Raw genomic sequence first — 14,376 nt, 5'->3', positions numbered from 1 at the left:
TTACTACCGAGGGGCCCCTGGTGTTCATTACAATCAGACTGTAATGCACATGGTTCATTACCATTTGCATTAGTGGCAGGAATGTTTACATCAGTAAGTATGTCAATAGCAAGTCTTTTTGAAAGAGTCATTGAATCATTCACTCAACCAATTTGTTCAAAATCACTTATTCATTCTGTGTTGCGTGGTTGATTCTCCTTTGTTTCTAAGGTACTCAACTTGTTTTTATCAAGCTGTTGTATAAAAGTAATCACATTCACAATCATGCTTTTGGTCTGAATATCAGTAGATAAATGACAACATGAGGTTTTTGTCCTGGTTGTCTTTGATTTTGACTCGTGTCAGCATTTCATTTCCTGTGCTACAGGATATGCGGAGTTTCACTGAAAACACTTAGTGTCCACAACAATTGCTGTTCGATGCAATAACTTATATGGTGAGAGCTTAAACAACCATTTAATTAATGATTAAACAAGCTCTCCTTCTCTCTCTTGTGTTCAAGAAGCGATGAGTTACTTATATCCCCCATTTAAGCAGATTTAGATAAACCCTTATTGCTCTTTACAGGCTTTATTAAAAAGCCCTGCTTTCCAATATTCCGAAACAGCAAACAGTGGATCACGCTGACAGCTGTGAGCTGTATTTCTGTGCGGGTTGATGTTCCATTTTCCATATTTGGAAATACTGACACATTTAGAGCATATTATGATATAAAGATGTTTATGTAAGCACTCAATAAGTACTGCTTCGACTCTAAAATGTAGGACAACAGGATGTTCTCGAACAAGAAAAAAAGCGCTTTGGTTGGTTTTGGTGGAGAGAAATTCACCTGATGTCAAACTTTTTTTTTCAGTCTCATATACGCTTCCCTGGTCCCACACACACTCACAGGCCTGCAGTATGCGGAAGTCTGGAGATTAATGTCTGCTGGTGCTTATGTAAACTAACGTCCTGTCTCTCTTTGATCAATGAGGTGCTTTTTTATTGACTTGATAACAAGATTATTCTCAACAGACAAAAGTGTGTCTGTGTGAATTTGTTTTCACCATGAAAACAAAAGAGATCTGGTAACTGGTCCCTATGGTAATGTTGCCATGTACATAGGTGCAATTCAACCACATTTGAGAAATGATGTGAGGTCACCATCTCATTGCCTCCTCTGCCCTGGGAATTCTTCAAAACCCCAAAAAGTTACATTTAAGTGGTTATTGTGTACTGGCAAGCATTTATAGTTAACTCAAATATACTTAAATGTCTTTATATATATTTGAATTGAGAACTGTCTTCAAGTACACTTTAGTGGCCTTTAATTTCATTAATATTATATTATCTGCAAGTACGGCTTTTAAAAATATACTTAAGATTTAAAATACACTGCTAGTGCACATTCAGTACAATTAAGCAAACTTATTTTTCACAAAATATTTGCATTACAATACAAAATTAGGATAATTATTGCAACACTTTGTTGTCACTTTACCTAAACAATTTCTGTCATCATTCACTCACCTTCATATTGTTCCAAACTTTCCTTCTGTTGCAGAACACAGAAGATATTTTGAGAGATGTATCTGTGTTTTTTTGTCCATAAAGTGAAAGTCATCGGGGCCTAGTGCTGTTTTAGGTGCCAACAACTTGCATTGTAAAGACAAAAACAGCTGCAGCATTCTTCCGAACATCATCTTCTCTGTTTTGCAGGAGAAAGAATGTCATATGGGTTTGGAATGACATGAGGGAGAATAAATAAAATGATGAGAGAATTTTCATTTCGGGGTCTCTTTAATGTGACGTGTAAAGCTGTTAGGACCTTTGTGAACTTGTGAAGCATTGACTTACATCAACCAAAATAACATTTGATTGCAAGTCAAAGATCATTAACATTTGAGCATAGATTCTACTTTATTTGGTGTTTTGTTTTCTAATACAACAGAATTAAGTGTGGCATAAGTGTCCAAAAGCTTTCTGAGACCTCTCTATTCACACAAAGCTGACAAACCCAAACATCATGATGTTGTCACATTGGTGAATTAATTTTATGGTGCGGTAATTTCCACAGACAAGATGAGCTCTCATTGTAAACATTGTTGAAGCCACGATCGTAACTGTCATGCCTTCATCATACCTAACAAAACATCTATATATAGCCAAGCAGACATCAAAGGAAGATTTGAAACGTTGCAAGGCAACCTCGGGCATAATTCACCAGCAAACCAAAGAAAATTACAACCAGTGTTCATAGTAAAGAAACATTGTGTCAATGCATATCTCTCTCTCTCTCTTACACAGACACACACACACACAAACACACACTTCTCTCTGCTGTGATTCACAGCATGGCTGAAAGCTTTGTGGTTTTTAGACAGTCTGCAACAGCTCAATCTTGTGTGCTGCATCTTAACTACTGTACTGTACACAGTAAAGAAAAGCTCAGCATGTTTCATACACGCTCACACACACACAAACACACACGTGATCAGTTATCACACATAAAATTTTAGAGGCCACATTAAGAGGTTACCATTGCTTATATCACTTTTTTACTTGTCTGGTATCCACAACTATTTTATTAACTAATTCAGTTAGTAAAATAATATTAAACAGACAATCCACCCAAAAATAAGTTTCTGACATTATTTAATCACACTCATGTTGTTCCAAACAGTCCTATGTAAGTTTCTTTTTTTCTGCTGAACACAAAAGAAGATATTTTGAAGAATGTTGGAAACCAAACAGTTGAAGGTAGCCATTGAATAGCCACTGACATTTTTTTTTTCTTTCATAATAGGCAAGTCAATGACTACCATCAACTTTGGTTACTTAATTAGCAATTAACACATTTCAACTCAACTCTAATTTTCCTTAAAAAGTCTGAAAAAAGGATTTCAAAGCAAAAATGTGAAGCTTCATTTATTATATAAAAGTATTAAGTCTTCTGTAAATTCTTATTATTTAATAACAGTTGTTAATTCCCATTATTTAAGCTGTCTTTCATTGTATAGTTGTTTTTTATGTAAGTCACAATTATGGGCATGGTTCTTCCCATTTGTATATACACTGCAACATAATATTTATTTTTAATTTCCTTATACTGTAGTCAAGTTCTTAAAGAGATGATTATTTCATTACTTTTAGGGCAAAAAAAAAAGTTACTTAATTATTTTAGCACAACAGTTTGTTGGGAGTTACAACTTGAAAGTGAATCTCTATTTAAAACAGAGTGACTTTTTGGAAACTTGTAAAACTCTCTTTATGGTCTCTTTAGGTTGTGTATCAGCACATATCTCAGCAGATCAGTACAATGAGTATATCAGTATATCACTCTGTGTCAAATGACAGTAGGGTTACTGTGTGTACAAATGCAAATTTCTGCTAAAAAATTCATGCCTTGATGAACATAGCAGTAATTTTCCAAGTAGATTTCCTTTTTTCTTTTTCATTGTCTGAGCACAAAATTAATCACCCTCACTAATCTGCACAGACTACAGTAAACTATGCTTTTATTTATTTATATGTAGCCTATTTTTAAACATATATTTGTGTCTTAAGAGCACCAGTCACATGACATGAAGTGATGCTGTACATTGAACAGCTGTCTCTCTCTAGTGGCTATAAAAGGTAGCAGACTACTGCACGATGTTTATGAACTTATAAAAACGACAATAAAAATGGTTTACACAGTGATTTGTGTGCCAAGATCGGAAATTTGAGCCTTTCCGTTAATAAGGGTAGCCTATCTGGTATTATGGTTTTAACGGTAACTTAAAAATTAGGCTATATTCTTGCTTGAGGTAAAGTGTCACTTTAATGCGTTCATCCTTAAATTCTTCTCACTGTATCTCTCTATTTTCTTCATCATCTATATCAGGGGTGGCAAACTCAGTTCCTGGAGGGCCGCAGCCCTGCAGAGTTTAGCTCCAACCCTGCTCCAACGCACAAACCATGTAGGCCGTTTCTCAAAACAGAAGACTGCATCCTCCGGAGGTCGCATTTGTAGGCTGCATACATCATAAAGAAGATTTTATTTTAGAATATTAACAGTTATAAATTTGACTAGTATTCTTAGTTAAGCGTAAATTGTTGTAATTTACCAGGCTTGATGACGTATGCAGCCTACAAATGCGACCTCCGGAGGATGCAGCCTTCCGTTTGAGAAACGGCCGTAATTTTCAGTTGAGCCTGAACGACTTTATTAGTTGGATCAGGTGTGTTTAATTAGGGTTGGAGCTAAACTCTGCAAGAGCTGTGGCCCTCCAGGAACTAAGTTTGACACCCCTGATCTGTATAGTAGGCTATAGCATGGATTGACAACAGAATGATCTGTTTGTGATTTGTAGGAGTCCATTCTGATAAACATCCAACTGTGAGGGAAACAAGATCAGAGAAACATGATTAGGTATGATTTGCTACATTATTGTTTCATACTTGATCATGTAGGCTAATGTTATGCAACTTATGCAATATACAGGATGTAATATTAACAATGTAATTAAGCCTTACGGAATCATTCTGAACAGAAGATCGACATCTAGTGAGTTTATTAACGAGGCCTATCGTCATAAAGTTCATAAATGAATGCTGTAACGGTTTATTTGACTCATTTTGCTATCGCGCTTGCATTGCGATCAGTTCGGGCGGTAACACATGACAAACACCGTTATGCATCACTTTATTATAGATGTATATATATTATTTGACTAAGACTAGGCCTACATGACAAAAAAACTTTATTGATTTGATTTCAATGTCACCAAATTAACAAAATGAACTGCGAGAGAAGAACTATATTGTTTTTAATGGGGTAAATGATGTCCTGACATGAATCTGTTGACAATACACTCAACACAATCTATTGAAACCACAAAACCTAAAATGAATGCACATAAATACCGTTATTTGTCTTCTATTTAATTTTTATTTACTTAGACAGTGCTTATAGCATAGTGCTTATAAAAAACAAAAACAAATAGGCTACCTTTAGCTTTAAAGAAGAAAGACTGTATAGCAGCAACAAATAAAATGAAAATATATTCTAGTTTAAATTTATATTAAATGTGATTATATATTAACTTTAGAGTGCTTATATGCTTAATATACTTTTTATCATTGTTATATCCTTATATGTACAGTAATTTCATAACGACTTATATTGTATTTATTTCATATGTTTGTAATTACGCATTTATGACGATGTTGGAGATTAGTATATTTAAAATATTCCTAAATGTAATATTGAATAACATGCTGAAATTATTGAAATAATAATTAAGTAATTTACATGTACTTTAGTATGTTAGTCAACACATTAAAATGTGTTAGTCAACACATCAAAAAAGATTATTAAAAGCACAAATACCTTTATGAACCATTTACGGATAAATAAGATTTAGTACATTTAGCTATTGTATTAGAGTGCAAACCGGTCACAGCTTTTTTGTGAGAGTGTAAAGTCAGTAAACAAAAACACAAAACATACAGAGTAAAATAAAGCTAAAACTGACAAAGCATATGAAAATGTTTAGTATTGGAGCAAGGGAAAATAGGAAGGTTTCATAGAGTAAAATGATTGATTATTATGGCATGATTCAGAGGAAATTATAAGCAGATGTGATTAATAAAAGTCATAGCTCCTTGCAGTGATTAAACTGTTGGTGCTGTGGTTTCTGGTTAGACCAGACTGAGTCTTCACGCTGCACCACTCAGGCTGGTTTATGCTGGTTTGGTGCTAGTCCACTTGCTGCATTGTTAGCTGCACTGTTGAACTGCTGAAGCTGGTTAAGCTACTGTAATTAAAAAGCTAAAAAAACAATCACAAAATACATTGGCGAGCAGGTATGCTGGTCTGTTCATTAAGGAAATGTGATTCATGTTCTGTATATTTTTAATCAGTTTACTTGTAATTCAATACAGTCCTGCTAATGTTGTTGGCTCCCTTAATTAATTGCTTGTGCTTCTCCTCATTTGTAAGTCACTTTGCATCTACTAAGTGAATATTTCTAGTCAGTATTAGTGAGAAAAACAGGATCCAAACAGGAAATGGAGTTTGCCTCAGAAGGCCTTTATTCACCCTCCGTACCCATGTGGAGCACTTTTCATGATGGACGGAAGCACTTTTTTGGGCTTCAAAATCTCGACCCCCATTCACTGCCATTATAATGTTTGGAAGAGCCAGGACATTTTTTAATTTAACTCAGACTGTATTCGTCTGAAAGAAGAAAGTCACATAGACCTAGGATGGCTTAAGGGTGAGTAAATCATATTGGGTAATTTTCATTTTTGGATGAAGTATCCCTTTACTATGAAAACTGAAATATATAAAAATAAAAGATAATTCAAAGGGATTATTAAAAACACGCATATAGTCTGTTGAAAACTTCAGAATATAAATGAAGTTTTGTATTGTGCAGCCGTATTGTCAGTTATGAGCAGGTTAACAGATTCCCTAATGATATATATGTGGTACTTGAAATAAGTTGATATTAATGCATCAGTTTAGTTTGATGAAGCTTTGATGGAGGTTTATGATTGCCAGAGGAAACGCAGAGCTGTTGATGTTTATCTGTGTGTGAAGGTGTGTATTATAATAGGGAGTTTGAGCGGGGCAGCTGCTGCAGAGGAGAAACAGACTGTCGATTCGCTCACCCCACTGGCAGCGCTGAAAACACAGTGACTGTGTGTATGGACCATGTGAGGGGGAACTATAGCACATCAGCACATGATACCGGATAGACCATCAGCCAGTCCACAGCTACCGCCACGGTGAGACCTATCACACACACAACTCCTATAAAAAAGGGTCTCCTTCCTCCTCCTCCCACTCCTTCCTGCTCATTATAAAGAGTTCATCCTACAGTTTCAGTTAACATTTGTGTCATTTCAGTTCAAATCCCTGCATCTTATTCACAGACTAAAGACAGTCTGGATAAGTCATAAGTCATAGTTTGTCATGAATGTTTGTCAGTACATTCAGCAGTTCACTTTAACCATATTTCAAAGACTAGATTTAATGCAATTAAGTGTCTGAAAACATTACATTCAGTTCACACTTAAGTATATTCTTTTAAAGTATATTATTTACATTAGAAGTACTTTAAAAGTAAGTTAAAGCGGATTTTTTTCAGCCTCTTGTCTCTTTCACTCACCTCTGGATTTATTTATTTCAGGCCGTTCCTCATGCTCTAGCTAAGCGTGTGGCTCTGGAGTGGCAGCCGGTCAGCCCCACACACCTCCAGATGGCCACAGCATTACTCCCTACAGGTACATTCACTCCAACACACACACACAATCACATCACCTGCTCACATTTTGCTACAAATTCCATTATGTTTTTTATTCCTTCACTATAAACCCGAACAGTGAAATGAATTAAATGAAATGAGCTAATTTCATTCAAATAATAATGAAAGTTCATTGGACTTCTTGGTGTGGATCTTTTGGGCAGGTGTGAGTACAGCAATCGCACTCGGGTGCGCACCAAACAACCGCACTGAGACCCAGCTAAAGAGGTGGTCTCGGACCGCTTCCAAATGATCTCTGATACGGTTTGTTTAAGGTGTGAATATGAACTGGCCTCAATCCGACCCAACTGCAGAAAGCATGCTCAGAAACACACAGCTCGCGCATATAGTGCTGTTGTTTGTATTTCAATAGCTTCAGTTACTTGTTTTTAAACCGCAATGCTTAAAAACGTGTGCAAAATATGAGTTTTCGTGACCATAGCGCACAGCAACGTGACATGAGCGCACTAAATAGGCTAAAACTTGCCGCAGCAAAAGTTACAATGACTGTGTCTGGGGGTAATAGTAAGGAGATATTTGAATTATTTATTAATAAAACTAGTGTTTTCTGAGTCAGTGTCACAAAGATGAAGTTTAAAAATCCTGACTCGCCATCTCCTCATTGGACATGCCTTTAGAAAGAAATGCATCTTTACGGATTATAATGAAGGAGTTTTTGTTTTGGATATGAATTATTTCATTTTGTAGTAATTCAAAGCTTTTTATAGATATATTCATCACGTCTGTAAGGAAAATATTTACTGAGTTTAGGTTCATTTTTGTGAAGTGCTCCTGTTCAAGACCGGAATGGCTAGCGTGTCCTATTAGTTTTATTTAATTTAGAAAAGCACAACGTTTTCTTGATATTGTGAGTGCACACAAATAAAAATAGACCCTTTACAGTTCCTAACGATGTATTATTCTTACCATTATGAGCAACAATGACGGCGTATTTAATTTGTTTCCACTGATGTCCTGAAGCGTGCTTCAGCTTCCACTCTCCGCATAAACGATTGGATATGTGCCTAATAGCGCACATTTATCTAGGTTAAATGTTTAAACTACCATTTTGATATGCTTTAAGTATACAGATTTTATTTTTGGCAAGTCGTAATTACAACATCGTATGACATTGTCTCATATGATGCTTGTAAGTTTCTTCATATTGCGTTTTAATCTCATAACAGCAAATCAGTAAAAGAATAAAAATTGCACTAGGAAAGAGCTCCATGATTAGCCTGTTTTTGCACTTCCTGTTTTCCTTGCTTGAGAATTTCTGTCCAATGAATGGATGACTTTAGCACACGTGTGGTTTTGTTTACAATTTCTGGTTCACTTGTAAAAAGGGCAGTGTGAAAGCGAACCGCACCAAACAAAAAAACCAAAAAAATCAACATTGTATTTGGGGTGAATCCCATTTCTCTGTCTTACCCCTTCCCCTTACCCCTTCCCCTTAGTTTTGCGCGTTCACGTGAGAGTAAGGGCTATCCTAATTCTCGTTTTGATCGAGGGGTAGGGCTAAGGGCAAGGGGTAGACACCCCTTAAAACCAAGCATTTTCGCGAGCTTACTTGAAACCGAGGGGTACCCAGAACACACTGCGCAACCGGCAACAATCAAGTATTTTCGGCTTAAATAATTTATTTAAAAATTACGACAGTCTTGTTTTGTGCTCTAGACAGTCCTGTACATATATATTTGCAACCATGTTCTTAATTGAAACGTTTTTAAAAAAATCGCTAGTTTGCGACGCTAACGTTACATTGCTGATTTGCACAACAGTCCCGCAGACTAGCCTTGAAAGGACTCCATGCATGTCTACAGTTTTAACAAGTTTGTAAAACGATCCAAAGTTCGTGATCAACACTTGTCGGCTCTGATGACGTAGCAGCCAGCTAGCGACGGTGTATGATGATGTAACCGTAACCAAGAGGTGTCTCATTTCATAGGGGTATGTTTTCACCCCTAGGGCTTAACACTCGGTTTCGAGGGACAAGGGCTAGGGGTAAGACGTAGGGGAAGGGGTAAGACAGATAAATGGGATTCACCCTTGGTCTGGACCAAAGCAAGTGAACTAGTGGACTTTCCTGGTGTGAATACACCCTTAGATAACTACATTAGCATGTACCAGTGTGCTGTTGCTAATTAGCACTTAACTATAAAGATCTGAATGAATGTGTTGTTTATGGCAGCAAGATGTATATAATTATCATTTTGATGAGTGGAGTGTGATCATAGAAACAAGGCTTGGCTGGCATTGCTCTTAGCCCTGCCCCACTTGTCATACAAATTTTAAGCTCTACTAACTTAAAAAAAAATTAGTTTGTTTACTCAAATGTTTTGAGGCAATAAGTTTCCTCAAATGTTTTGATTATTCATAACTTATCAGGTTTTACAGTGTTCCTGTGTGTTCCCTGCCTAAAAAGTTCCCATGATGCTCGGTGCACCAGCTGTTCCTGCTGTCAGCCCTTATGTTGCTGCTGCCACAGCAAACGCCAGTCAGGTTTGTTCATTTACTTTCCCACTAACCCACCCTGAACTTCCACCTAAACCATCTGTTCAGATCAGAAGCTAAACTGTCTATCACCTTATAAATTTCCCTCTCAGTTTTCTGTGAATTATTTCTCTGAAAAAGTCACCAAGCTTAATAGTTTTAAGTTCTTAAAGTATGTTTTCATAGTACATCAAGCTCTTTTATTTAAAAATAAAAAAATCAAACAAATTTGGTCAGTTTAATTATCATACTTCAAGTTTTAATAAGAAAAATTATTAGTTAATTTGTTTTTACACCCTGTTATGTATCTTTCCATCTTGTTTCATTTTCATGTTCTGTGTACATGTGATGTGCTCAAAAGATACATTGGCTTGAGTCTGTAATATGTTTGGATTTATTAGGAGGATGAGTACTGCAAATGATCTCTTTGTTTTCTTTAACAGATAATTCTAAAATAAAGCGCAGAATATGGACCCCGTGCTAATATAGTACACATGAATGAAATCTTTTCATTGTCAACACTACTGGGTTAGAAATATTTTCTTTTTAGTATATACGGGCTATTTAAAAGCTTCTTCGCATTTCTAATTTTATACAAAAAAAAAATTAAAATTGTATAAACTACATTATCATGTTATATTATCCAAAATACCATTTTACAATTTCTAATAAAGCGCTTTTTTGCTTTAATGGCAAAAGCACACAATATCAAAAAATATATTTATATTTAATTAGTGATCTAGAAAAAGTGCAAGTATTATATCAAATAATATTAGATTTTTTTTTTTTTCAAAATCCCCCCAAAAAAACTGTTAATTTCCGGGTTTAAATGAGACAAATTACATATTTTCAATGTGGTCTCAGTCTTTTAAACATCATTGTATATTTTAATGAAAATTAACTGCAGTTATTTAATAGGCTAACATGCCTAAATATTTCCTACTGTGTTTATGAATATATAAACGTTATGAATATATTTAATTTGTACTTGGGAAATGTCAGATGGCAGTTTGTAAAGGCTCTGCTCATCAGACTACAGACCCTGCTGTGTGTTTAGTGGATGTTGGATGCAGGACCGCTGCAGTGGTGCAGAGGAGCTCTCTCTTATACCAATGGTGCCACCTACTGCCATGCTGCGGCAGGCACTATAGCCTGTAGTAAAGCAAAAGGGATAGTGGTACACAGGGGCGGTTGGATTTCATCTTTAGGAGGGGCTTAGCCCTCAGAGAGACCATTTGATACAACAATACAAATTACTAATATTTATAAAAGGCTAATATTTTACTGTGCTTTATGAAAACTGTATTACTATATGAAGTAATTAGACACAATTACCTATTAAAGTTACTTCACAAGTTCACACTTACATATAATAAACTGAGTAAAGGTTATGAGTATTTGGCATGCTGTCCAGGGAGAGGGCTCCGAGCTCGGTAATTACTCCCGAGCCCAGGGTACTCCCCCTGTCCGGAGAGAGGGGACCGAGCTCGGCATTTAGCCCAGACCCAGAGCGTTCCCCCCAAAGATGCAATAAGCGCAGGACAGCAGCCAAAGAGGTGCGTTAATAACCCCCCAAAATTTGCAGAGCTTAAGGTTGGTGGGGTGCTGGACGTCGCTTGGAGTAACGGCACTGCTGTGGCCTTAGAGAAGAGAGTTTGGCTCCTGCGGAAGCAGGCACTGCTGCAGCATCTGAAAAGAGAATGAGGCTTCTGTGGAAGCAGCCACTGCTGCGGCATCTGAAAAGAGAAAGTGGCCTCTACGAAAGCAGGCACTGCTGCAGTGTCTGAAAGAGAATATGGCTTCTGCAGAAGCGGGCACTCCTGCAGCATCTGAAAAAGAATGAGGCTTCTGTAGAAACAGCCAATGCTGCGGCATCTGAAAAGAGAAAGTGACCTCTACGGAAGCAGGCACTGCTGCGGCGTCTGAAAGAGAATATGGCTTCTGTGGAAGCGGGCACTCCTGCAGCATCTGAAAGAGAATATGGCTTCTGTGGAAGCGGGCACTCCTGCAGCATCTGAAAGAGAATGTGGCTTCTGTGGAAGCGGGAACTGCTGCGGCATCTGAAAAGTAGAGATGAGAGGGAAATACAGATAAGTAAAGGAATATAGAAAAGGCTCCTGCGGGAGCAGACACTGCTGCGGCAGTGGGGAAATACAGATAGGGCTCCTGCGGGAGCAGGCTCCTGCTGGAGCGGACACTGCTGCGGCAGTGGGGAAATACAGATGAGGCTCCTGCGGGAGCAGACACTGCTGCGTGCAGTGGGGAAATACAGATAGGGCTCCTGCGGGAGCAGGCTCCTGCTGGAGCGGACACTGCTGCGGCAGTGGGGAAATACAGATGAGGCTCCTGCGGGAGCGGGGTCCTGCTGGGATGCTTGAAGTGGAGATGAGCCGCTATGGGTGGATTTGGTGGGGTTAGAGGGGATGGCTATGGCAGTTCTGAAGTTTGAGTGAACAGGGATGGACTGGCGTTAAAGGGGGTCAGCTGATGAGGGTTCGGTGAGCTTTTTCGATATGGAAGCGGTCTGACCGCATGTAGGTCTTGAAGGCTTCTGACAAATCTGTGGCCTGATGCTGCTAGATACGGGGGGTGGTTCCAAGGCGAGAGCGTTCGGAGGGATGGGTAGGGGCAAGGCGTGGCGGAAGATAGCGAGAAGGGCGAGCAAGGGGAGGAGGAAAGGTAGCGGCCGGAACCGTTAGAGGAGGCAAGCTCGCACTTGGGACAGCTCCAGGAGTGGGAGAAGGGGAGGGAAAGAGAGGGGGAATAGTGGGCGTTGGGGTCTGCGCCATTAGCGAAGGCGTTCTCACACTTGGAACCGTTCCGAGAGCGGAAGAAAGGGAGGGAAAGAGAGGGGGAATGGCAGGCCCCGGGGCCTGCACTGCTAGCGGAGGCATGCTCATGCTAAAGTTGGACGGTGGGGCTGCGGGCCATGGGTAGGGGAGGGGGTTGGGAGTGGGGTGAGGCAAGGGCTGTGGATGGGTCTGCGCTGCTAGTGGAGGCAGCCTCGCACTAGTATCTGGAAACAGAAGTTAGAGGCCCGGCTGCATACGTCGCTGTGGCCGGAAGAGCTGCAGTGAAGGCTGAGCCGAAGCCGGAAGCGAGTGAGGCTTTGCTGCGGTGAGAACTGGGGCACGGCCCAGGCTCATTGAAGGCCTACTGCTGTGACCCGACACTCGCGGAGAGCCGGGTCTTGTGCGGGACAATGGCGAGGGGAGTTTTGGGGCTTTGCTCGATCTATTGGCCGCTGGAGTGGATTTAGGAGTGAGGTTGGCTGATTTGCAGGGTGACGAATAGATCGTACAGATTCGTTTGTTTATCCTCCACGAGAACAGAGTGTCGGAATTAATCAGCGTTTGCCTCTGGCTTAAATACAGTCCACTTTCCGATCACAGGAATTGTTGGCGAGGCCGAATGATACGAGGATGCCCGGGAAGTTGGAAGTTTTGGCAGTGGAGGCAAGGTTAAGCCTTGGGGGAAATCTTGTTGCTGGTTGAGCAGATTGAGCGACGGCCGCGATAGAGCATGGAGTTCGGCAGTTGTGTCTGGCGGAGAAGTAGTAATCCTGGGGCCAGCGGATTGCTGCGAAGGATCCGAAAATCCTGAGTACAGGTCTCATTGTTTGGACAGTAAAAAATGGGGTCTGTGATGAAATGGCAAAAGGAGCAAACCGAATGCTGAAAGACTAGAGATGATGAAGGTAAGGCTGCTTTGATTATTTATAGGGGTTTTCTCTTGTGCTGATTGGATAGATGGTGTGATTACTGATGATGAATTGACCGTGTTAATTATCTGTGCATGCTCCTCCCGAAATTTGTTAATAAAACATCACTTAGTGAGTGATGTTTTGTTTTTTGATTAACATTATTAGCCTAATATAAGAAACGAATGGATCCATACTGACACGCATCCAATATTAACTGTTTATGTTTACTTGGATACTTGTCAAGGCAGCCATTGTGTATTTGCTTATTTGCTCGAGAAGATGCGAAAGTGAATGACCTGATCTCATGAAAGTGCGTTTCAATGGCACGTTCTGTTTCTATTCGGTGTGCTATTTATATGCAAAAACTGATTTTGGCGTGCATATGAGACGCAATGGTTATGTTTAGGGGTGTGGGGAAGGTGCATATCATAAGCACACCAAAAACAGAAAATCATGCCATTGAAACGCACTTTCATGAGACCAGGCTGGCGTGCTGTCTGTGCAGTGCCTCTCAGTGCGTGTACGCTTCATTCAAATGTGTGCGCGCACATTAACGATTTATCACAGCGTGTGAGAACCATATTGAGATAGATAAATGAGCGAGAATGATAAACTTTCTTGAGGAAGTAGCACTGGCCTGATCGTTCAGATAGCTGATTATAGTTTAAAAAGGGTCTAGAACCGCCCCTGATGGTACAATTTATAAACCCTTTAAAATGTTAATCTAATGAAGACAGTGACTCTAGACTGTTTTTAGGGCATTTGTTGTATTTGGTTAGAGTAAGTTGAGAATACTGTATCTTGACCATAGTTTGGTGTGTATATATTTTGTTCCACTCTGCTATTTTGTTCAAGTCAGTGTTTTGTCCTTGGATAACTGGCAATAAATTTGGAATAATTCATACA

Source organism: Onychostoma macrolepis, chromosome 09 (genome assembly GCF_012432095.1).
Source record: "Onychostoma macrolepis isolate SWU-2019 chromosome 09, ASM1243209v1, whole genome shotgun sequence".
Lineage (NCBI taxonomy): Eukaryota > Metazoa > Chordata > Actinopteri > Cypriniformes > Cyprinidae > Onychostoma > Onychostoma macrolepis.
This window is presented reverse-complemented; position numbering follows the sequence as displayed.